Below are 24,390 nucleotides of genomic sequence, written 5' to 3' on the forward strand. Positions count from 1 at the left end.
CAGCATTCTGTGTCTATCATCAGTTTAAACCAGCATCTGCAGTTCCATCCTACACAGTTTGTCTGGTACCTGTCCATGACCATAAACATTCACTCACTCTACACCAAGGCTGCAGTCTGTTCCATCCAGAAGATGCATCTTCACAACTCAGTAATGGGGGTTTCTTCACACTTGCAACTTCTCTCCTACTTCTTGGAAAGACTCACAGAAATACTACCATCGTGGTCTCCTGTGCCATACACTGCTTGTCATAGAGTCACAGTCATATGGCACAGAAACAGGCCCATTGGCACAACTCATCCATGCTGACCAAGATGCTCTATGTAAGCTTGTCCTGTTTGCCTGCATTTAGCTCATATCCATCTAACCCTTTCCTATTCATGTACCTGTATAAACGTCATTTAAATGCTGTTATCATTCCTGCCTCAACTACCGTTGGTACATGCTTCAACTATGTTAGGTACACAGATATGAAAGGTTTAGAGGGATATGGGGAAATGCTGGCAGGTGGAACTGATGTAGATGGGGTATCTTGGTCAGCATCGGCAAGTTGGGCCGAAGGGCCTGTTTCAATGCTGTATTACTCAATGACTCCTATGACCTCATTTTGCAGCTCGTTCCACATTCCCATGGCCTGGAAAAGTTGCCTCTCAGGTTCCTATTAAATCTTTGCCCTCTCACTTTAAACCTATGCCCTCTAGTTATTCATTCCCATACTCTGGGGGGAAAAACTGTACATTCATCCTGTCAACCCCCCTCATGATTTTATGCACCTCTATAAGATCACCTCATCATCCTGTGCTCCAAGGAATAAAATCCTAGCCAGCCCAACCTCTCCCTGTCGCTCAGACCCTTGAGTCCTGGCAACATTTTCTCTGCACTCTTTCCAGCTTAATCAATATGAATTGAAATATATCTATATTGTGTCACCATCAATGGGTCAAAATCCTGGAATACATTTGATAAAGCTTCAGGAATTCTCATAGGTTCTAGAAAATACTCATGGGGCCACCTCAAGGGGAATTGGGAAAGCAGAGGAAATGCTAAATTGCAATTGGTAGACCTGAAAGAAAAACTTTGAAAAATCATTAATTCATGCAGTGAGCTGTGATGTTCCAGATTATATTGATATCGTGCAGTGAATCAAAGCATTCCTGTTTTGTTTTGAAGTGCTCATATTCAACATAACAGTGCGTTCCAGATCCACATGAGACACAGTGCTGCGCTTGGTGGCTAGAATAAAACAACATGTCCCGCATCAGTGGGCTGCCACGTACTTATTGGCAACTTCATCTGCAGCGCCTGCGATATGCAGAGAAACCAAATCAATGCGATAGAAATTGAGAAGCAATCTTCCAAGTCAGTGAGATAGATGATGGGAACCAGTGTTGTGAATCAGGAGGAAACACTGATGCTGCTGAGTTACTCCAGCATTTTGTGTCTACCTTCGTAATATACTGAGCCTCGCTGCTCCATTTTGCCCGTGAACTGATGCAGACAAGATGTTCCAGCTCTCTGAGGCTTGACACTATGTTGCAGATCAAAGGGATGCGCAGTTCCAATCAGTGCATTGCTTATTATTCACTTTCAGTGTTGTGACACAACATCTAATATTGTGTCAGAGTCGTGTAAATCCCTGCATTACAATCTTCTACATGACTGATACTATTTAGAGAATACAACATAGAACAGTACAGCAGATTAACAGGCCCTCCGGCCCACTTTGTCTATAGGATCATACAACATAGGAGCAGAATTAGGCCATTCAGCCCATCGAGCCTGCTCTGCATTCAATCATGGCTGATCCATTTGTCCCTCTCACTCCATTCTCTTGCCCTCTCTCCGCAACCTTTGACACCCTTACTAATCTAGTCTCTGCTTTGAAAAATACTCGCATCAAATGTGATGCCAAGTTAAACTAATCTCCTCTGCCTCCACATAGAAATAGAAAATAGGTGCAGGAGTAGGCCATTCAGCCCTTCAAACCAGCACCGCCATTCAATACGATCATGGCTGATCATCCAGAATCAGTACCCCGTTACCGGTTTCTCCCCATATTTCTTGATCCCCTTAGCCCTAAGAGCTCTATCTAACTCTCTCTTGAAAACATCCAGTGAATTGGCCTCCACTGCCTTCTGCGGCAGAGAATTCCACAGTCACAATTCTCTGGGTGAAAATGTTTTTCCTCATCTCAGTCCTAAATGGCCTTCCCCTTTATTCTTAAACTGTGACCCCTGATTCTGGACTACTCCAACATCGGGAACATTTTTCCTGCATCTAGCATGTCCAATCCCTTAAGATCCATATCCCTCCATTCCATGCATGTCCATGTGCATATCTAAAAGCCTCTTAAACGCCACTATCTGAGAATGAGGTAGAGTGGGGTGGTGGTGGGGGGGGGGTATGATAGTGATAGGGAAGTCATTGTTCCACTGTTGGTACATATGACAATTAAACACTCTTGACTCTTGATTAACCTTGACACACTGGCCAAGATCAATGCGATATATTCACAACATAATGAACCAGGCCAGCGTGATGTTCAGCATGTTGCACTGCTCCAGCCAACATCATTTCCAATAAGACAAAATGTACTCTCAGTAAGGTAAACATTGTATCCAAGATCAGTGATAAACAGTATATAAAACACAGACAATCATTATCATTTACACCGAAGATAGACACAAGAGGCAGCATCTCCAGAGAAAAGGAATAGGTGACATTTCGGGTCTAAGATTAAGGGTCGGGGCAAGGGAAATTAGAGATATAGATGGTGATATGGAGAGATGTAGAACAATGAATCACATGGTATGAATATTAATATCTCTCTTGGATAGTAACTCTTGGATTCCCTCTCTCTCTCTGTCCTGTCCCCACTCTAATTGCCATACTAGTTTGACAGTTGCCCTGTTTGTATAACTCATTCTCACGTAGCCAGGAGCCAACAATGGGCTCCACCTTTCCTTGATCATTGTAATATTTTGCATATCTTTTATACATTTGTTCGACTTCTCTCTATATCGCCGTCTATATCTCTCGTTTCCCTTTACCCTGACTCTCATTATGAAGAAGGGTCTCGACCTGAAACATCACCTTGTGTTGCGTGGGTCTCAAAAGGAGGCACAAAGTCCAGTGTTTGAGAAGCACCTTTATTGTATTCCTCCCGGTTGAAGGGAAGACGAAACCAGAGGAAGATGGCACCCAAACCCTGCCTTTTAAACCCTCCGGCTGAGGGCCGCCTCCAGACTGCACCACTCCTGTGCCGAGGGGTTCGGCAGTATAATGGCACGACCCTTAGGAGCCGCAACAGGACCCCCCCCCCAGAACCAGAGGCACAAAACGCACCGGCGGGCACACGACCCGGCCAGCCCGCGTGCGGAAGTCAGCAGATCCCGGGGCTTGCAAAAAATTACAATGATCAAGGAAAGGTGGAGCCCATTGTTGGCTCCGGGCTACGTGAGAATGAGTTATACAAACAGGGCAACTGTCAAACTAGTATGGCAATTAGGGTAGAGGGACAGGTCGAGGAGTTTGGCAGTATAATGGCATGACCCTTAGGGTCGCCACAACCTATTCCTTTTCTCCAGAGATGCTGCCTGACCCACTGAGTTCCTCCAGCTTTCTGTGTCTATCTTCAGATTAAACCAGCATCTGCAGTTCCTTCCTACGGGTTGTAGTGTACACCGTGGGTTTCAATAGTGCAGAAGTGTTCCAGTATATATGCATAGTGTTCCAGTCGCTGTGATGTGTTGCTGAATGACACATTGTGATCCTGTAGCATAAAAAACAGGTGTGTAAACAGCCCGTCAAAGTCGTTCCCATCGTTTGTTTCTCCTCCACCCCTTCTGCAAACACGTCCCTGTGATCATTGGATAAAGCAATGGTATATCTCTGCGAATGGGGGTGAACATGTGCCATGGTGGGTGTGACATGTACAGGTAACATGGGCTGGATCAGACACAACGTGCTGGAGTAACTCAGCTGGTCAGGCAGCATCTCTGGAGAAATGGAGCGGATGACAGTTTTCAGGCCTACAATGGCCTGGGGTTGGAGCCCATGCAAAGAGCAGATCCTGTTTGTGGAGGTTGGTGCAGAGATGGCCCTGAAGCCCAGTGGTGGTGTGGGATGTGGAGGGGGAAAGAGAACTAACACAAAGTCCAAATTTGTAGATTAGGACAGATCTAGACCAGCACGAGCCTCACCAGTTGCTGGTTTCTTCCTGATGGAGTCACTGTAGACGGAGACTACACTATATGCAGACATTGGAAACACAAGGAACTGCAGATGCTGAAGTCATAAGCAAAATACAAAGTGCTGGAGGGACTTGGCGGGACAGGCAGCATCTGTGGAGGGAATCAACAGGTGATGCTTTGAGCAAAGACTCTTCTGAAGCTTGGCAGTGTTTCAGGTCAGGACTCTTCATAAGACTCTAAAGGGCCGGTCCCACAGTACAACGTAATTCAAGAGTTTTCCTGGGTTTTCCCCTGATTTGAACTCAGAGAATGTCCATAGCGGGTCCATAGTTCGTGGATGTCTCATAGCGGCTCATACGAGTAACGGTAGGCACTCGGGACATCAGGTAAACTCGTGACGTTTATTCAACACTGTGAATAATGTCCACAAGTAAAAAAATACTCATGATGAAAAAAATGGTTACTTTTTAACTCGTACGAGCCGCTATGACACATCCACGAACTCCTACGGACCCGCTACGGACATTCTCCGAGTTCGAATCTGGGGATAACTCGGGAGAACTCTTGAATTATCTCGTACAGTGGGACAGGCCCTTTAAGAAGGGATCCGACCGGAAATATTTCCTATCCATTCCCTCCACAGATGCTTCCTGACCGTGAAGTTATCCAGTACTTAGTGTTTTGTATATGTAGACATTTGGCTGTGTGAGTTGACTACAGACTGCATTGGGGTGTTTCATTCACATCCCATCAAGCTCAAGGAAGTATCAGAGAGCTGGCCAAAGGTTCACCATCATCTGGTGCTTTGTGAAAGGCAAGACTTCCTTTCAATGAGCCATCACAGAGAGAATCAACAGGGTGGGATTAAAAAAACAGACACTTGTCAGAATTCCCTGTTCCAAATGCCTAGAGAGTAGACCTATTAATACTTACGGATTGGCTCAGCGGATTGAGTAGATTGTGGGTTTTAAGTCCCACTCTTGGGATGATCACAACATCCAGGCCAACAGTTCAGTGGGGTGGTGTAGAAACGCTGTACTGTTGTGGGGAGAACATCGAACAATACAGAAGAGAGAAAGCCCATTCGGCCAACAATGTCCGTGCCGAACAAGATACCAAGTTAAACCGATCTCCTCTGGCAGCACATGATCCATATTCCCCCATTCCCTGTATATCCATGTGCCTATCCAAAAGCCTCTTACACACCCCTATCAGATCTGCCTCCACCACCATCCTTGCAGTACGTTCCAGCCAACTGTGCAAAAATCCTACCCTCCTTTAAACCTACATCTCATTTAAACTTTTCCCGTCTCACCTTAAAGCAATGTCCTCTACTCTTTGACATTTCCACCCTGGGAAAAAGATTTTGACTGTTGACCCTATCTATGCCTCTCATCATTTTATATACTTCCATCAGCTCTCCCCGTAAACCAAGGTCGCACCGGACCTGCTCGAATATCTAGTTAACACCAGAAAAAGCTTGAAATACTCGGTAGATCAGGGAGCATCTGTGGGAAGAAAGACACTTGACCTGAAATATTAACTCTGTTCATCTCTTCACAGATGCTGCCTGACCAGATAATTGTTTCCACCATTTTTTGCTTTTTATCTCAGATTCCCCGCATCTGCAGCGTTTTGATTCTCACCAGCATTCTCCAGTTGATGTAAAATGTTGCATCTTTTAAACAGCAAAACCATTAGTGAGAGTGTCCGGGGTTATAGAGAGAAGGCAGGAGAATGGGGTTGAGAGGGAAACTGAGATCAGCCATGATTCAATGGCGGAGTAGACTTGATGGACCTGAGCTTCAAGTGAAGAGGGAGCAGGAATAAGGAACCTACAAAATGCTGGAGGAACTCAGCGGGTCAGGCAGCATCTGTGGAGAGAATGGACAGATGATGGTTCGGGTCGGGACCTTTCTTCAAACTGAGGGGCGGGGGGGGAAGCCGGAAAAAGAGAGGTGGGACTGCCTGGCAAGTTTCGGGATACGTGAGGGGGGTTTGATTGGCAGATGGGTGGAGTAGGTGACAAAGGCTAGAGGAGACAAAAGGACATCAGATAAGAAGAGAAGATAGACATAGAAGTAACTCAGCAGGACAGGCAGCATCTCTGGAGAGAAGGAATGGGTGATGTTTCGGGTCGAGACCCTTCTTCAGAGAAGAGGAGAGATCATTTAGGAGTGAGATGAGGAAACATTTCTTCAATCTCAAAGAGGTTGATCTCTGGTTAGTTTTAGTTTAGAGACACAGCAGGGAAACATGCCCTTCGGCCCTCCGAGTCCACGCCGACCAGCAATTACCCAGCACACTAACACTAGTACACGTACACACCAGAGATAATTTACTATTTTTGCCAAAGCCAAATGAACCTGCAAACCTGCACGTCTTTGGAATGTGAGTGGAAACCGGAGCACTTGGAGAAAACCCATGTGGTCACAGGGAGGATGTACAAACTCTGGGTCTCTGGCGCTATGAGGCAGCAACCCTATCGCTGTGCCACCGTGCTCTATCCTGGATACATGTGGAGGGTAATTCAAAGGGAAGGATCGATACATTTCTGGATGTGAAGTGAATTAAGTCATGCTGGAATGGAACGCAGATGGGAACTAAGCCGCAGCCCTCATAATGGCTGCTCTTGGTCCTGCATACTTAGGTTCACGTAAGGCTAAACCGTATGTTGTCCCAGGTTTGTTCTCACCAGAAGACTAGGGCAGCACTATGATGCAGCAATAGAGTTGCCTTCCAGCGGCAGACACCTGGGTTTGATCCGGAGCACAGGTGCTATCTGTACAGAGTTTGTACGTTCTCCACGTGACCGCGCAGTTTTTTTTCCGGGTGCTCCGGTTTCCTCCCACACTCCAAAGACAAACAGGTTTGCAGGTTCATTGGCTTTGGTAAATATTGTAAATTGTCCCTGGTGTGTGTAGGACAGTGCTGGTGTGCAGGGTGATTGCTGGTTGGCACGGGCTTGGTGGGCCGAAGGGCCTGTTTCCGCGCTGTCTCTCTAAACTAAACCAAACCAGACTATATCTTGGCAGTGTGACGAGAATGGCAGTCATGGTAGCAAATAGCACCGATACATTTGCAAAAGCTGTGAATGCAATTGAAAATCTTCCCCGCACTATCGTAATTCTGTGTTTCAAATGCCAGAGTGTTTGATCTAGAGAGGCTGTAGGAATGTTAGCAAACCACAGGCCGATTCCTGGCAATTGTTCAAACATCTCACTGGCTCTGCCAGAGAGCCTGAGCTTCATATGTGTGCAGAAGCTCCCTCATCGTCAAGCGAGTACCTCAGCTGATTTCCATGGCAACGCCCTTGCCGCTTCTCATAAATGAAACAGAGGAGCATAAGGATTGATGTTTGAAGAAACAGCTGGCCTGCCCATCCAGATGGTGAGTGAGCACACACACACACACACACACACACCTGCTGAGAGTTTACTCCCGGCCTAAGGAGAAAGGCCTGGAGTGTGAGCACATCGCAGGGGTCCGGATTGCCACAAGCTCAGTCCTCACTAAAACGTCAGGCTGGATTTAACTGTGTGAAATATTGAAATAGAAGATTCAAATGAATAACAGAGAGCAGTAATCACACTGATTTAAAGAGACAGGCCACATTTCCCTCTGTGCTTTTCCGCATTCCCAGAAGAAAGATGGAATTACCACAGCAGAATGGGGGGCTGTCCGAGGTCAATTGTTGATCAACGATTGAAGTGAAAGGGTAACACAGTGGCTCAGTGGACAAGAGTCGCTGCCTCAGAGCGCCAGAAATTTGGGCTCAATCCTGATCTCAGGTGAAGTTTGCACGTTCTCCTCGTGACTGCGTGACTTACCTCGAGTTCTTCTGGTTTCCAGCCACATCCCCAAGGCATCAGGTTAATTAGCCTCAGTAAATTGCCTCGGGTGTGTAGGAAGTGGATGCAAAAGTGGATTAACACAGAACTAGGGTGAACGGGTGATCGATGGTCGGCCTCTTTACTACATCCCCTCAAATGACTTCAGTGGCTATTCCCAGCCGAATCTCACGCTTGTACGTGACCCCATAGGTTTGTGCCATGAATTGAGGAGTTTGGTTGAATAAATGTCTCGGGAGCTATCTATTCATTTCTTATCAATTAATTCCACTGGTCAATGGTACAGACTCCGCCACTGAGCGCGGCTAACAAATAAGAGTCACAGTCAGAGAGTCATAGTGCCATACAGCATGGAAACAGGCCCTTCAGCCCACCTGGGGCATACCGACCAAGGTGCAAACTAACGGGACTAATCTGCCTGCATTTGGCCCATAGCCCCTCTAAACCATTCCTATCCATATATCTGTCCAAATGTATTTTAACTGTCATAACTGTATCATCCGTTTCCATGAAGAATGTTCACGTTCCAAATCACAAAATAAGATTTTTAAAGATTAATTTTCAGGTTACAAGCATTGCTGACAGGGCCACATTGAAGGTTCCCCCATCCTTAGTAACAGTTAGTTACAACCGGGATACTGGGCAGACTGCTCCCGAGGACAATTAAGAGTTATCTCAGTGTAGAACGGGAGTCACAGAAACCTAGACCAGGTAAAATGGAGGCACAAGGAACTGCAGATGCTAAAAATTGACACAAAGTGCCGGACTAACTCCTGCTTCTGAAGGTCCTTCCATAAGTTAGGGCACTGCCCTTCTTCTTGCGTATGGGGGCATGCACAGCCTAAAGTTGTAGGTCAAGGCTAGACATCCAGGCCAGTACAGAATCAGTTACTTGGTGGATGGCTTTGATGCCACCAGGGAAAAGCCTCAGTGGGCTGTCATTCATGATGTGTGGGGTGGTCTAGTCTGGATGTCCGCAGTTGCAAGCAGGGCTGTCTGTCATCCCCCACTTATGCAGGTGATGGGCTGTTCTTGCATGGAGGGTTAGGGGCACAGTCCGACTCACCTCTATTCCATTAACATCAGACTTTGTCTTTGGGGCTGGTGCACTACAATGCTGAGTACTATTTTCTTTGTCTACCTATTGTATTTGAGGTTTGGTTTGATTGCATTTTACGTATAGTATGATCTGATCTGTTGGACAGTATGCAAAACAAAACTTACCACTGTAGCTTGGTGTACGTGACAGCAATAAGCCTAAACCTGAACCTTGTGTTCTTTGGTTACCCTTCTATCCAGCTAGGCTTTGCACTTCTGCTCATCTCCTCAAGCTGCATTTCGTATGAGGAACTGAGCTGAACCGAGCTGGATAGCTGGAGAGTTTGCAGGTCAGGTTATGCCGAGTTAGCTGCCATCGGACAGGGTGATTGTGCTATTGACCGAAATGCTGTTGGACCTCCAGGAGTGTGGGCTAGAATGGATCAGTGCTCCGTTTCTGCAGAGTGGCCAGTGCACAGGAGCACCATCCTCAAGGGAGAAAGGAACGAAGGAGCTCCATACCTTGTGTAACGTAACGGTGGGAGCTGGGGACTCAACAACACACTTATAAAGAGCTGAGAACTTGAGGAAAATAATGTGTATTTTTTAACTGTGTTCTTATAGGACAGGGTAGACATTTTGTGTCTGAAGAAGTCAAGTCAAGTCAAGAGTCAAGTTTATTCATCGCATACGCATACGAGATGTGCAGAGAAATGAAAAGTGGCAATGCCTCCGGATTGTGCAAAAAAAAACTATAAAACAGAATGGAACAGAATCAGTAATTACATATTTGTGGAAATAAAAAAAGAAAAAACAGCAATTTAAAAAAGACACCACACAACAGTAAATTGGTACAGTCCCTGGTGAGATAGGAGTTTACAGTCCTAATGGCCTGTGGGAAGAAACTCCTTCTCATCCTCTCTGTTTTCACAGCATGGCAACGGAGGCGTTTGCCTGACCGTAGCAGCTGGAACAGTCCGTTGCTGGGCTGGAAGGGGTCCCCCATAATGTTGCTGGCTCTGGATCAGCACCTTCTGATGTATAGTTCCTGCAGGGGGGCGAGTGTAGTTCCCATAGTGCGTTTGGCCGAACGCACTACTCTCTGCAGAGCCTTCTTGTCCTGGACAGAGCAATTCCCAAACCAGACTGTGATGTTTCCGGACAAGATGCTTTCCACAGCCGCTGAGTAGAAGCACTGGAGGATCCTCAGAGGAACTCTGAATTTCCTCAATTGCCTGGGGTGGTAAAGGCACTGCCTTGCCTTACTCACCAGTGCTGCAGCATGTGATGTCCATGTCAGATCCTCTGAGATGTGGACTCCCAGGTATTTAAAGCAGCTCACCCTATCCACAGTATCCCCATTTATCTTCAGTGGAGTGTACCCAACCCGAAACGTTCCCATCCATGTTCTCCAGAGATGCTGCCTGTCCCGCAGTTACTCCAGCACATTGTGTCTTTGTTTTTGTAAACCAACATCTGTAGTTCCGTGTTTCTACATGTTACTGCTCTACTGCAAAATCCCCTCAAGGAATGTCTACAGTCGAGCCTTTCCCCGTTCTAGTTTGAAGAAAGGGCCTGACCCAAAACATCACCGATCCACGTTCTCCCGAGATGCTGCCTGACCCGACGAGTTACTCCAGCACTCTGTGTCTTCTTTGGTAAACCAGCATTGCTGTTCTTAGTTACTACTTCTTCATCTGGACTTCCTGTGCTCTACGTATTTGGGGCCCGGCCACTTTGATGATCTCACCAGTACTAATGCCATTGTCCTGCTAAAAGCATCAGGTGATTAATTTGTTGAAGAGGTGAGTACAAACTGTGGCAAGACCTACTTTGTCCCAATCTCATTCATGTTTGGGTCGTGGAATCATGGAAACAAAAGGGGAGACTGTCCTCCTGTCAAACCTGTGCCAGTCCAGTCATTTAATTCACATCGACCCAGCTGGCAGTGAATTCGATCCTAGCCTTGGCTCCTGTCTGTGTACAGTTTCGCCCTTTCTCCCTGAGACCAAGTGGGTTCCCTCCGGGTGTTACGGTTTCCTTCCGCATTCCAAAGACATGCGAGTTTATAGGTTAATTGGCCTCTGTAAAATTGCACCTAATGTGTAGGGATTGGATGAGAAAGTGGGATAACATAGAACCATTCTGAATGGGTGATCAATGGTCAGCATTGATACAGTGGGCTCAAGGGCCTGTTCCCACGCTGTATCTTTCAATCAATTCAATAACGGGTCTTCAACCTGATACATTAATGCCCCTGTCCCACTTAGGAAACCTAAACGGAAACCTCTGGAGACTTTGCGCCCCACCCAAGGTTTCCCTGCGGTTCCCGGAGGTTGCAGGTGGTTGCCGGAGGTTGCAGGTAGTGGAAGCAGGTAGGGAGATTGACAAAAACCTCCGGGAAGCGCACGGAAACCTTGGGTGGGGCGCAAAGTCTCCAGAGGTTTCCGTTCAGGTTTCCTAAGTGGGACAGGGGCATTACTGTTTCTCTTTCTGCGGATGCTGCTTGACCTCCAGAGTGTAACTGGTGTTATCTGTGTTTATTCTCCAGTATACATCATCTATACTTTTTATGTTTAAGAAGGAACTGCAGATGCTAGAAAAACGAAGGTAGACAAAAATGCTGGAGAAACTCAGCGGGTGAGGCAGCATCTATGGAGCGAAGGAACTAGGCAACGTTTTGGGCCGAAACCCATGTTTGATTTTCGGTTGTTTGATTCCCTGCTCTTTGGCAGTAATCCTGCATTTTTGCCTCTTCATTGTATCTATCCCATTCCTTGTGACAGGCTGGTGTATTCTGCCTCTCCACAGTTCTAGGGCTGGTTTCCTGACTGTACCAGCTGGCTGTGTTTCTCTTTGTCTCCACCTCACCTCTGGCTCGTTGTTCATCAACATGTCATTCCCTGCTTTGAATGGCAAAGACATTTTGGAGTCTAATTGGTGGATGATAAATGCTTGTAATTCTGATGCATTTGAATATGCTTCAAGGTGATTCACAGTACAAACACTGGCAAACCAGTCTAGAGGCACGAGCTGCTCAGGTGTATAATTTAGATTACATATGCCACTCCAACAACAGTTAAAAAGCTTATTCAAATGCAAAGTAGTCAGCATGAATCATAGTCATACAACACAGAAACTGGCCCTTCAGCCCAACATTTCCATGCAGCCCAACATGCCCCATCTAAGCTAGTCCCATTTGCCTGCATTTGGCTCACATCCCTTTAAATCTTTCCTATCCATGTGTCAGTCTGAGAGTTGGCAAAATGAGTTCTGATCATCATAACTTTGCATTAGTTGGTTATGTTTAGTTTAGTTTAGTGTAGTTTGTAGAAACAGCGTGGAAGCAGGCCCTATGGCCCACACCAACCAGCGATCACCCATACACGCTCGGGTCAGTTTACAGAAGCCAATTAACCTACAATCCTGCACATCTGGGGGGGGGGGAGGGGGCAGATTGAATAGAAATCACTTGCCATTTATAGGTAAAAAACGGGCTATACTTAGGTTTAGTTGTTGGCACTATATTCATATTGCCTTCTGGCATAGAGGGACACAATCCACTTCACGCAGTCCATGCCAGCTGTCACAGCACTCCATTCAATGTTATTTCCCTGTAATCTGGTCTCTTTCACAAGCCCATTACCACCCTCCTGAATTTCCTGCCATCATTCTACACCAGAGGCAATTACAGCAGGCAATTAACCTACCAACCAGCACCCTTTTGGGATGTGGGAGGAATCTGGAGCACCCGGAGGAAACCCACGTAACCACTCTGCACGGAACATAGAACATAGAAAAGCACAGTATAGGAACAGGCCCTTCGGCCCACAATGTCCCTACCGAACATGATGCCAAGTTTAACTAATCTCTCAGCATGTGATCCAGAACCCTCCATTCCCTGAATATTCTTGTGCCTATCCAAAAGCCTCTTAAATACCACTATCTGCCTCCACCATCACTCCTGGCAAAGCGTTCCAGACACCCACCAACCTCTGTGTAAAAAACTTGCCCCACTATCTCCATTAAACTTTCCCCTCTCAAGTTGGAGCTGCGACCTCTAGTCTTTGATCTTTCTATCCTGGGTAAAAGATTCTGACTGTCTACCCTAACTATGCCCCTCATAATTTTATCTACTTCTATCAGGTCTCCATTCAACCTCTGACGTTGCGGAGAAAACAATCCAAGTTTATCCATCCTTTCTTTATAGTTAAAAGCCCCCTAATCCAGGCAACCTCGTGGTAAACCTCTAATGCACCCTTTCCGTAGCCTCCACATCCTTCCTGTAATGAGGCAACTAGAACTGGTTACAATACGTCACATGTGACCCATTCAAAGTCTTATTGAGCTGCAAAATTACTTCCCAACTCTTATACTGAATGCCCCAACTTCATCCTGTTACTCTTCATCACACTCATGCTTAGCCTTGGAGAGAGTGTCTGCCATTAGAACATTCTATACAGGAAGATACGTCCCTGAACCCCTCACCTCTCTTCACCCAGTCTCTAATCTGCTCCGGCCATGCCAGTATCCGTGTGAGCCAACTCTCACTTGCTCTACAAACCTCAGCAAGGTAGGAGCACAGGACATTTCTGTCTTCAAATCGACAAACAAAATTGGGGCCAAAGGTAAATGAAGAATGGACATTTGCTTTATACCATGATCAGTTTTATACCTGCGATGGACTGATGGGATTATTTGGCATTACAATCCTCAATCCTCAATCCTCCCGGTTTTGTGCGAGAAGACTGGAGATAAAATTGAAACATTTAATCCAGGCTTTAGGAAGGATCAGAATTTCTTCCGAAAATCACCATTATATATCGCCGCACACTTAACTGACTAACATTACTCAATGAATATGATCTATGTTAATAATACTAAGCAGCTTAGCGCATCCTGCGATAGCCTCTGCTGTGAATTAGAAGGTTCATGTGGCATTGTGAATTAGAAGGTTCATGTGGCAAGCTGAAGGTAAGGCACCACTGAGGGAATGTCGCAGGGACAGAGGGACAGGGACGTGGTAGCGTTCCATCAGATTTGCTTTGAATCAGACATTAAACCGCAGGTAATGTAAAGGATCAAACAAGGCCATCTGACAAAGAGTTGAGATGTCTTCGTCAAATCATAACCGTCCATCTTAAAACACAGCAAAAAAACTCATTTTGACCAATTTGTTGTTGATGGGATCTGGTTGTGTAGATATTCACTGTCACTTGTACATCATAAGGTCGTAAGTGATAAGAGCAGAATTGGGCCGTTCAGCCCATTAAGTCTACTCCGCCATTCAATCATGGCTGATCTATCTCTCCTTCTTAACCCTATTCTCCTGCCTTCTCCCCACAACCGCTGACACCCGTACTAATCAAGAATCTATCTATCTCTGCCTTAAAAACATCCATTGACGGCCCCCTGTGGCAATGAATTCCACAGATTCACCACCCTTGTTCCTTATTTTCATGTAGCAAAATGGCAACAGTCCTTCACTGCCTGAGAGACTGACAGAGATGGCATGCCAAGTGCCCCATGAATTCAAGACCTTGTATTGCTCTCAGGACCCCAGTGTTTAACAGTGGAGAGTATTTTTGACACTGCCCTTATCACTGGAAATGAAGAGAAGTCCAAAATCATCAGGGTTTCACTTATGTCCAGCGGTTAGCCCATTCACAGAGGATATGGTGACAAAACATCGCAATTTATCGCATGTTCCCGATGTTGGGGAAGTCCAGAACAAGGGGTCACAGTTTAAGGATAAGGGGGAAATCTTTTAGGACCGAGATGAGGAAAACTTTTTTCACACAGAGAGTGGTGAATTTCTGGAATTCTCTCCCGCAGAAGGTAGTTGAGGCCAGTTCATTGGCTATATTTAAGAGGGAGTTAGATGTGGCCCTTGTGGCTAAAGGGATCAGGGGGTATGGAGAGAAGGCAGGTACAGGATACTGAGTTGGATGATCAGCCATGATCATATTGAATGGCGGTGCAGGCTCGAAGGGTCGAATGGCCTACTCCTGCACCTAATTTCTATGTTTCTATGTTTACCAGAGGTATTGAGATTCAAGAGAGTTTATTGTCATGTGTCCCAGATAGGACAATGAAATTCTTGCTTTGCTTCAGCACAATAGAACACAGTGGACATAAATAAATACAGAACAGATCAGTGTGTCCATATACCAATGAATATATAAATACACACAGATTAAGTGGAATGGGCTATTTAACGATCAGAGTTTTGTTTGAGTTGAGTTTAATAGCCTTGTACTTAAGAAGGAACTGCAGATGTTGGAAAATCAAAGGTACACAAAAATGCTGGAGAAACTCAGCGGGTGCAGCAGCATCTATGGAGCGAAGGAAATAGGCAACGTTTCGGGCTGAAACCCTTCTTCAGACATAGCCTGATGGCTGTGAGGAAGTAGCTATTCCTGAACCTGGATGTTGCAGATTTCAGGCTCCTGTACCTTCTATCTAAGGCAGCGGGGAGATGAGTGAGTGGCCAGGATGGTGTGGGTCCTTTTTTTTTTTTTTAATATTTTATTTTATTAGAAGTAAGTACAGTCATATGGCACCAAAGTGCCTAATATATATTTTCATAATACATTTTATGTACAACTTCTTTTTTTTTTGTTACATTGAAAAAAGATTAGAATAAGAAAAAGAAGTTAGATAATAAAGGATAGAAAGATGTGAAATATATAGTGTGTGAAGAAAGAAAACGAGTAAATGAAGAAAGTTGAGAGAGAAAATAGAGAAAATAAAATAAAATAAAAAAGAAAAGGAGATCATTATTTATAATCTTGACCAACCCTCGTCCAGTCCTGAAACAGTTATTTTTTACAATTGTGTTGCACCATATGATTCCAAAAAAACGACGAATGGAGACCAACTCGTTATGAATTGGTCTGATTTATCCATTAGGAGGAATCGCATTTCCTCAAGATGAGCGGTGTCCAACATACTTGCAATCCACATTTTAAGTACCCTTCCAAAATTTAAGTATTAATTTTTTTGCTATTATTAAACCATAGTTAAGGAATAGATTTTGAGATGTGTTCAATTTATTCCCATCTTCCATTACACCAAATATAATCATTTCAGTATTAGGTTCCATTCTTGTCTTGAATAATTTTGTAAATATTTCAAAAATATCATTCCAAAATCTATAAAGTTTTATGCAGGATGGTGTGGGTCCTTGATGATGCTGGCAGCCTTTTTGAGGCAACGACTGCGATAGATCCCCTCGATGGTGGGATTGGAGCCAAAATCAGAAGGTCCTGCACTTGTACCAATGTGGATTGGGGGAAGGAAGATAGAACATGATTGAGTCAAAGAGAATGGAAATGGGTCCCTCAGCCCATCAAGTCTCTGCAGAACCTCAAGTGGCCATTTACTTTAAGTTGATGCCAACACATTTTATTCTCCTGCGTATAGATTTATGGTTCAATAGCCGTGATCCCATTGAAGTGGACCGTGGATGGTATGGCACTGTCATGCTTCTGTGCCTCGTGTTGTGTTGGGGTTAATAGCCAACAGAGCAGCTATCCAACAAAACGGATATCCCTCACTTCAGAGTAGTTAACTGGGCAGTATCGTACTCCCTGGGAGGAGGCCGAGCCAACAATACTGGCCTGTGTGCTCTCTGCACTGTCAGTGGAGAGCTCGGGCTGAGTGGACAGTTCCATCTGTACCAGAGGCATTGTATCTTCCTGCGTGTATCTCAGGTCTGGGACGGGAGTGAGGAAGGCCTGGAGGAGAGGAGAGGCTTGGCTGTGTGAGGTAGTAACAAGGAACACAGAGATGTGGTGACACTTGCCCAGGACCAGAGAACAAGCTGAGTGAGCAATGCCAGTGCGGGCGGACAGCTGCACTGCTGGAGCCTCTCCCTGCCGGGGGACATATTCGGGGCACAGCCCACCCGTCTTTTTTGGGCAACACAAGTGACTGCGATCTTGAGCAAAACAAGCCTCACAGCCAAACTGTATCATCATTTAATTCTCCAATTTCAACTAATGTTCCTCCACCCCCAGCGCTCATTTCACCCACCATTCCCAGCATCTCCATTCACCCTGCTTCTTTTTACCTCCTTTGTCCATTCATCAGCTTTCAAGAGAGAGTTAGATTTTGCTCGAGAGTTAAATTTTGTTAGAATGGTGGTGCTGGCACGAAGGGCCAAATGGCCTACCCCTGCGCCTATTTTCTATGTTTCTATCTCCCATTCCCTAGTCCCCAACTCTCTTCTATCCCCTCTTTTCCCTCCCATCCCTTTCCACCCATATATCTCCCTCCGACTACATTTCACTCCTCCTCCTCTCTCCGTATCTGACATCCCTTTGTCTATACATTGGCCTTCAGTCTTTGTCACTTACTCCACCCATCTTTGCCTGTATCCATATATCAGGCTATTTCCCGCCCGCACCTCTCTATTCCGGCTTCCTTCCCCTACTACAGTCAATCTGAAGGTTCCCGATCTGAAATGTCGCCTGTCCATTCACTTCACAGATGCTGCTCCTAATACAGATACAGTTCCTCCAGCACTTTGTGATTTTCTTGTCATGGCAGCTTCTGAAGAAACAGTGAGGGGTTCTACCCTGCATTCTGCCCCATCTCAGTCGTGAAGCTAAATAACTGTGTAATGTTATGCTGCGGTTGTACAAGGCGTTGGTGAGGCTGCACTTGGAGTATGGTGTTAAGAGTTGCTCACCCTGGATTCCATTAAGCTGGAAAGAGTGCAGAGGAGATTTATGAGGATGTGACCAGGACTCGAGGGACTGATCTGTAGGGAGAGGTTGGGCAGCCAAGGACATTATTCATTGGAGCCAGGAGGCTGGTTGGTGATCTTGCAAAGGTGTATAAACTCATCAGGGGAATAGATAGGGTGAAAACACAGTCTTTTACCCAAAGTAGGGGAATCAAGAACCAGAGGACATAGGCTTAAGGTAACTAGAATTAACAAGTATGGATGGGGCAACCCACTCAATGGAACGAGCAGTCAGATAAAGTAGTTGAAACAGGTACTATAACATTCTAAAAATATTTGAACAGGCACAATGAATAGGAAATGTTTAGAAGGATATAAGACAGGCCAGACAAATGGAACTAGCTTGGATGGAGCATCTTGGTCAGTATAGGCAAAAGGGCTGAAGGGCCTGTTTCTGTCCCACATGAACCTATGACCCTCTCAGAGTCTGTGGCAGGAATCGTCCCTTTGGTCCTTGAAGATATAGATGTTGGTAGTTTCTTTATTTAGCAACACGGAAGTAGACCATTTGGCCCATTAGGTTCCATCCTAGCTCCTGGAAGGCAACCCCATTCCCATTCCCATCCCACCAGCTCCCCTCCCCCACCTCCCTCATTCCCTGCACCCCAGCAAATGAAACACACTGGTGTTGGGAGTTCCCTGGACAGGCTGGTTCACTTGTACCTCCTCCAACCTCATCTACTATATCTGCTGTTCCAGATGCGGACTCCAACATAGCGGCGAGACCAAACGCAGACTGGCCGATCGTTTCGCTGAACACCTCCGCTCAGTCTGCCCAGGCCTACGTGATCTCCCGTCTGCTAAACAGTTTAACTCCCCCTCCCATTCCCACACTGACCTTTCTGCCCTGGGCCTCTTCCATTGTCAGAGTGAGGTCTAACGCAAATTGGAGGAACAGCGCCTCATAATTCGGTTGGGCAGCTTACACCCCAGCAGTATGAACATTGACTTCTCTAACTTCAAGTGACCCCCTCTCTCCATCCCTCCCCCATCCTAGATCTCTGTCCAGTTACACTGTCCCTCTGATTACATTTTACTGACTGTTTTCACCTTCCCCTCAGCTAACAATGATGTATACATTTTCCTTGATCAGCATCCCCTTTGATCTCTCGTTTTCACACCTTACCCTTCCATATCTCTATTTCTCCCTCTCCCCTGACTCTCAGTCTGAAAAAGGGTCGCGAGCTGAAATGTCACCCATTCCTTCTCTCCAGAGATGCTGCCTGTCCCGCAGAGTTACTCCAACATCTGCAGTTCCTTCCTCCAGTTGCCTCTGGGTCCTACACCACAATGCAAGCTGTACTGCACGGACTGAGAAGTCATTGGGACATCCCATGGCTGTGTGAGGTTCTAAGTAAATGCACGCTCCCTCTGCATGGGTCTGCGCGGTGCAGCATGGAGAGGATGCAAGGCCGTTGGCTCCCCATTCCGTCAGCTGGACCCAGCCCCACTTCACATTTACATGCACCTCCCCTCTCAGCGTGTTTGCAAAGGGATATGGCCATTGATTTTGTTTGGGTGGCCTCGGCTAAGGGAGCACATTCTTCAGCTGACAATCCTCGGCAGCGGGCTCCCTGTGTGAGACGTGTTGTCAATGCGGTCTCAACAGCAGAACAATGCCTGGATCAGCGATGAATATGCAGAGCAGCAGCTGCTGTCCCTGTGTCGGAGTGGAAGTGTTTCACCAGGGGAACGGGCAGAGCCTTGTTTACCGGGCGGGCGGGCGGGCGGGCAGTCCCTGGCTTTAGCTGCTTCATCCCACGTCAGATCCAGGGTTCAGCTGCTTCACCCCACATCTACTGTTTATTATTGTCGCTGTCATTTTGGATGGAACAGTTGCTGACTTACAGCGCCACAGACCCGGGTTCGATCCTGACTGTGGGTGCTGTCTGTATGGAGTTTGAACGTCCCCCCGTGACAGGGTGGGTTTTCTCCGGGTGCTCCGGTTTCCTCCCACACTCCAAAGACACGCAGTTTTGTAGGTTAATTGGCTTCGGTAAAATTGTAAATTGTCCTTAGTTTAGTTTAGATATATCAGAGATACAGCACGGAAACAGGCCCTTCGGCCCACCAAGTCTGCGCTGGCCAGCGATCCCCTCACATTAACACTATAATACACACACCAGGGGCAGTTTACATTTACACCAAGCCAATTAATCTACAAACCTGTATGTCTTCAGGCTGTGGGAGAAAAGCAGAGATCCCGGAGAAAACCAGACAGGTCATGTACAAACTCCGTACTGACAAACACCCGTGGTCAGGATCGTACCCTGGACTCTGGCGCTGTAAGACAGCAACCCTAACACTGCGCCACTGTGCCGCCTAGTGTGTAGGATAGTGTTAGTGTACGGGGTGATCATTGATTGATCGGCGCGGACTCGGTGGTCGGATGGACCTGTTTCCGAGCTGTATCTCTAAAGTCTAAAGTGTACTGAGGTAAAGTGAAAAGCCTGTGTTTGCGTGCTATCCAGTCAAAAAATAGACTGTACATGATTACAATAAAAAATGCTGGAGAAACTCAGCGGGTGAGGCAGCATCTATGGAGCGAAGGAAATAGGCAACGTTTTGGCACAAAACGTTGCCTATTTCCTTCGCTCCATAGATGCTGCCTCACCCACTGAGTTTCTCCAGCATTTTTGTCTACCTTTGATTTTCCAGCATCTGCAGTTAAACATGATTACAATCAAGCCGTCCACAGTGCAAAGATAGAGGATAAAGGGCACAACATTTAGTGCAAAGATATAACATCGAAGTCTGATAAACACCTTGTTGCATTCTGCATTATGATCACTCATGGCTGAGCCCTTCCTCCAGCTCAGCTGTCCTTCCCTCGCCCCTCGACACAAAGTTTAGAAGCCCCCACTCTGTTTCAGGATCTGCCCGCAGAGCTTTTCATAGACGAATGCAAATACCGCTTGTTCATTAGCGTAACAATCGGAGGCTGGGAAAGGCGCCCCTCGCCACCCACCACCCTGCCGCTGCTCTGAGCGTCACCGCACACAGGGCCCTCACGCTTCACCGCACACAGCCAATGCCGCTCTCCCCACTCTGTGACCACAAGAATGGGCCCAGTGTCACCCTGCTAAAGCGAGCTCTCATAGGCCATGCCTGACACTTCTAAAGTGTATCAAGCTCCACTGTTTGAGTGTTACATCAGGATGAGCACCCTAAGGCCAGAGGGCACAGCCTTCAGCTGGGAGGGGCGATGTTTAAAACAGATGTGTGGGGGGCACATGTGGGGGTTTTTGTTGCACAGATGGGGGCCTGGAACGTGCTGCCAGGGGTGGGGGTGGAGGCGGATAGGATAGTGGCGTTTAAGTGGCAGATATGATAGTGGCGCATGGCCGTCCGAAGCACCCCCCTTTTTTCCCCCAAGCCACCCCCCTGGGCCCAAGCCCCCATGCTGGGCCCACCCCCGCTGGGCCCAAGCCACCCCCGCTGGGCCCACTCCACCCCCGCTGGGCCCACTCCAGCCCCGCTGGGCCCACTCCACCCCCGCTGGGCCCACTCCACCCCCGCTGGGCCCACTCCACCCCCGCTGGGCCCAAGCTCCACCCCCTGCTGGGCCCACTCCACCCCCGCTGAAGTTCTCAGCTAGTGACTCGCCTTCAGTTTGGAAGCGCATGCAAGAAATCACCAGCTATAAGAGGAAAGCCCCCCGCTCTTTGGACAATCGTCAGCTGATGAACGACCTGAATGAGTTTTACTGCAGGTTTGAAAATCAGAAACGTAACCCTGGTACCCCTTCCCCAACAAACACAGCCAGACCCTAGTCTGCAAAGAATGGACCCTGCACCCTCTCCTTCCAATTCACCACCTCACACCTACTTAAGGCAAGACTCCAGTGATGAAAAGAGTGGACCCTTTCCCACCACCACCACTTCACACTCAATTACTCATTTTTAACCAGTACCTGCAAAGATGCACTGTCCCTGCCTGCTTCAAAGTTTCCACTATTGTCCCTGTACCCAAAAAGGTAAGGGTTACTGGTCGCACTGACCTCTGTAGTCATGGAGACCGTTGAAAGGCTTGTGCAGGCCAAGCTGAAAAATATCACAATCCCTCTGCTGGACTCTCTGCATTTTGCATATCGGGCCAATAGATCTGTGGATGATGCAGTCAATCTGGGCCTGCACTTCATCCTCCAGCACCTAGACCGCCAGGGGACCTATGCGAGGATTTTGTTTGTTGATTTTAGCTCTGCATTCAACACCATTGTGCCAGAACTACTACGCTCCAAACTTTCTGAGTTGACTGTGCCTGAACCCCTCTGTCGGTGGATCACCAGCTTTCTGATAGACAGGAAGCAGCATGTGAGGCGGGAAAGCATATCTCGGACCCGCAAACACTCAGCATAGGAGCACCGCAAGATGTGTACTCTCCCCTCTCCTCTACTCTCGCCACACCAATGACTGCACCTCCACAGACACCTCTGTCAAGCTTCTCAAGTTTGTGGATGACACAACCCTGATTGGACTGATCCAGGATGGGGATCTCTGTACTCTTTTCAGTTTGACATCTTTCCTATAACATGGTGCCCAGAACTGAACACAATATTCTAAATGCGGTCTCACCAATGTCTTATACAACTGCAACATGACCTCCCAACTTCTAGACTCAATACTCTGACTGATGAAGGCCAAAGTGCCAAAATACTTTTTGACCACCTGATATACCTGCGACACGACCTTCAAGAAACCATGCAACCATCAACCATTCCACTGCCCACCTGGCTAATTGATCCAGATCCTGCTGCAATCTTTCACAACCATTCTTCACTATCTGCAAAACCACTCACTTCTGTATCATCAGCAAACTTGCTAATCTGTTCTGTGACGTTTCACAGAGTGCTGGACTAATTCAGCGGGTCAGCCTGAGTATAGAGGTTGGGAGGTCTGTGAAACGTTGCCTATTCATATTCTCCGCAGATGCTGCCTGACCCACTGAGTTACTCCAGCACTCTGTGAAATGTCGCCTATTCATATTCTCCACAGATGCTGCCTGACCCACTGAGTTACTCCATCACTCTGTGACATGTCACCTATCCATGTTATCCAGAGATGCTGCCTGACCCACTGAGTTACCCCAGCACTTTGTGACTATTTTCCCTTCACCCATCTGCCCAAGCCCACTCCCCCACCTCCTTTCCTATGTTCCTTTCCACCCATAAACCTCTCTCTGCCTTTACATTTCACTCCTCTGTCAAATCTGCTCTACTTATCTACATGCATTTTTCTTCTTCACTTTTAGTCATAGAATGATGCAGTGTGGAAACAAGCCCCTCAGCCCAACTTGCCCACACCGACCAACATGTCCCATCTACATTAGTCCCACTCACACACGTTTGGCCCATATATCCATCTAAATCTGTCCTATCCATGTACGTGTCCAAATGTCTCTTAAACATTAGGATAGTCCCAGCCTTAACTACCTCCTCTGGCAGCTCGTTACATACACCCAGCACCCTTTGTGTGAAAAAGCTACCTCTCAGATTCCTGTTAATGTCTGAAATATTGGTCATAAATTTAGTGCAAAAATGCTCAAAAACAAGGCTCAGAATGCATCAGAGAGCATCTAAAACCCCTGAGCTTCCAGGGCCCTTAAGCAGGCCCTGGACCCTGGCATCGAGGGACTTCACGCTCCGCGCTCATGATGTACGCGGCGCGCACACAATTTCACATTACATTTTTTGTAATCCTGTCATGCCACCCCCCTTTTTGGAAAGCTTCGTACGGGCCTGTGGCGTTTAAGAGGCTTTTGGACAGGCACATGGATATGCAGGGAATGGAGGGATGTGGTTAGACATAAGGTGCAGGAGTAGGCCATTCAGCCCTTTGAGCCAGCACCGCCATTCAATGTGATCATTGATACAGAGTGACATCCCCAATCAGCACCCCGTTCCTGCCTTCTCCCCATATCCCCTGACTTTGCTATCTTTAAGAGCCCTATCTAGCTCTCTCTTGAAAGTATCCAGAGAATCTGCCTCCCCCCCCCCCCACCCCCCCCCCCCCCCCGGCAGAGAATTCCACAGATCATGTACAGACAGAGGAGAATGGTTTAACCTAGCATCATGTTCGGCACAGACATCGTGGGCTGAAGGGCCTGTTCCTGTGCTGCACTGTTCGATGTGTAGGAAGGAACTGCAGATGCTGGTTTACACCGAAGATAGACACAAAATGCTGGAGTAACTCAGCAGGTCAGACAGCATCTCTGGAGAAAAGGAATGGGTAGATACAATTAAAAAGCTGCAAGTTGGGTTAATGACCACTGCTGTGTACGTGAGTGCTAGAATCTTGGGGCAATGATGAGGAAGTTGGGAGTATAACATGGTGTAAATCAATACTAGGGTCAGCACAGACATGGTGGGCCGAATGGCCTGTGTAACTTTTAAGACTCTCCATGTGAAATGCTGTAATGTCCAAAACAGCCCACAAAGTAAGGAGCACCAATTCTAAAATGATGAGATAAATTGTTAAATGATCAACATAGTGCAGGACACCACAGATACTGTAACTCCCTTGTGCTCCTTTGAACGAACAGGGAGGAATCGTTAATG

At 46.9% G+C, this 24,390-nt stretch overlaps 1 protein-coding gene across 1 annotated transcript in view; it reads right to left on the reverse strand.

The window, feature by feature from the left end:
- map7d1a (MAP7 domain containing 1a) overlaps positions 1–24,390 on the reverse strand; it is a 178,416-nt gene that overhangs the window by 127,448 nt on the left and 26,578 nt on the right.

Source organism: Leucoraja erinacea, chromosome 26 (assembly GCF_028641065.1).
Source record: "Leucoraja erinacea ecotype New England chromosome 26, Leri_hhj_1, whole genome shotgun sequence".
NCBI classification, from domain to species: Eukaryota; Metazoa; Chordata; class Chondrichthyes; order Rajiformes; family Rajidae; genus Leucoraja; species Leucoraja erinaceus.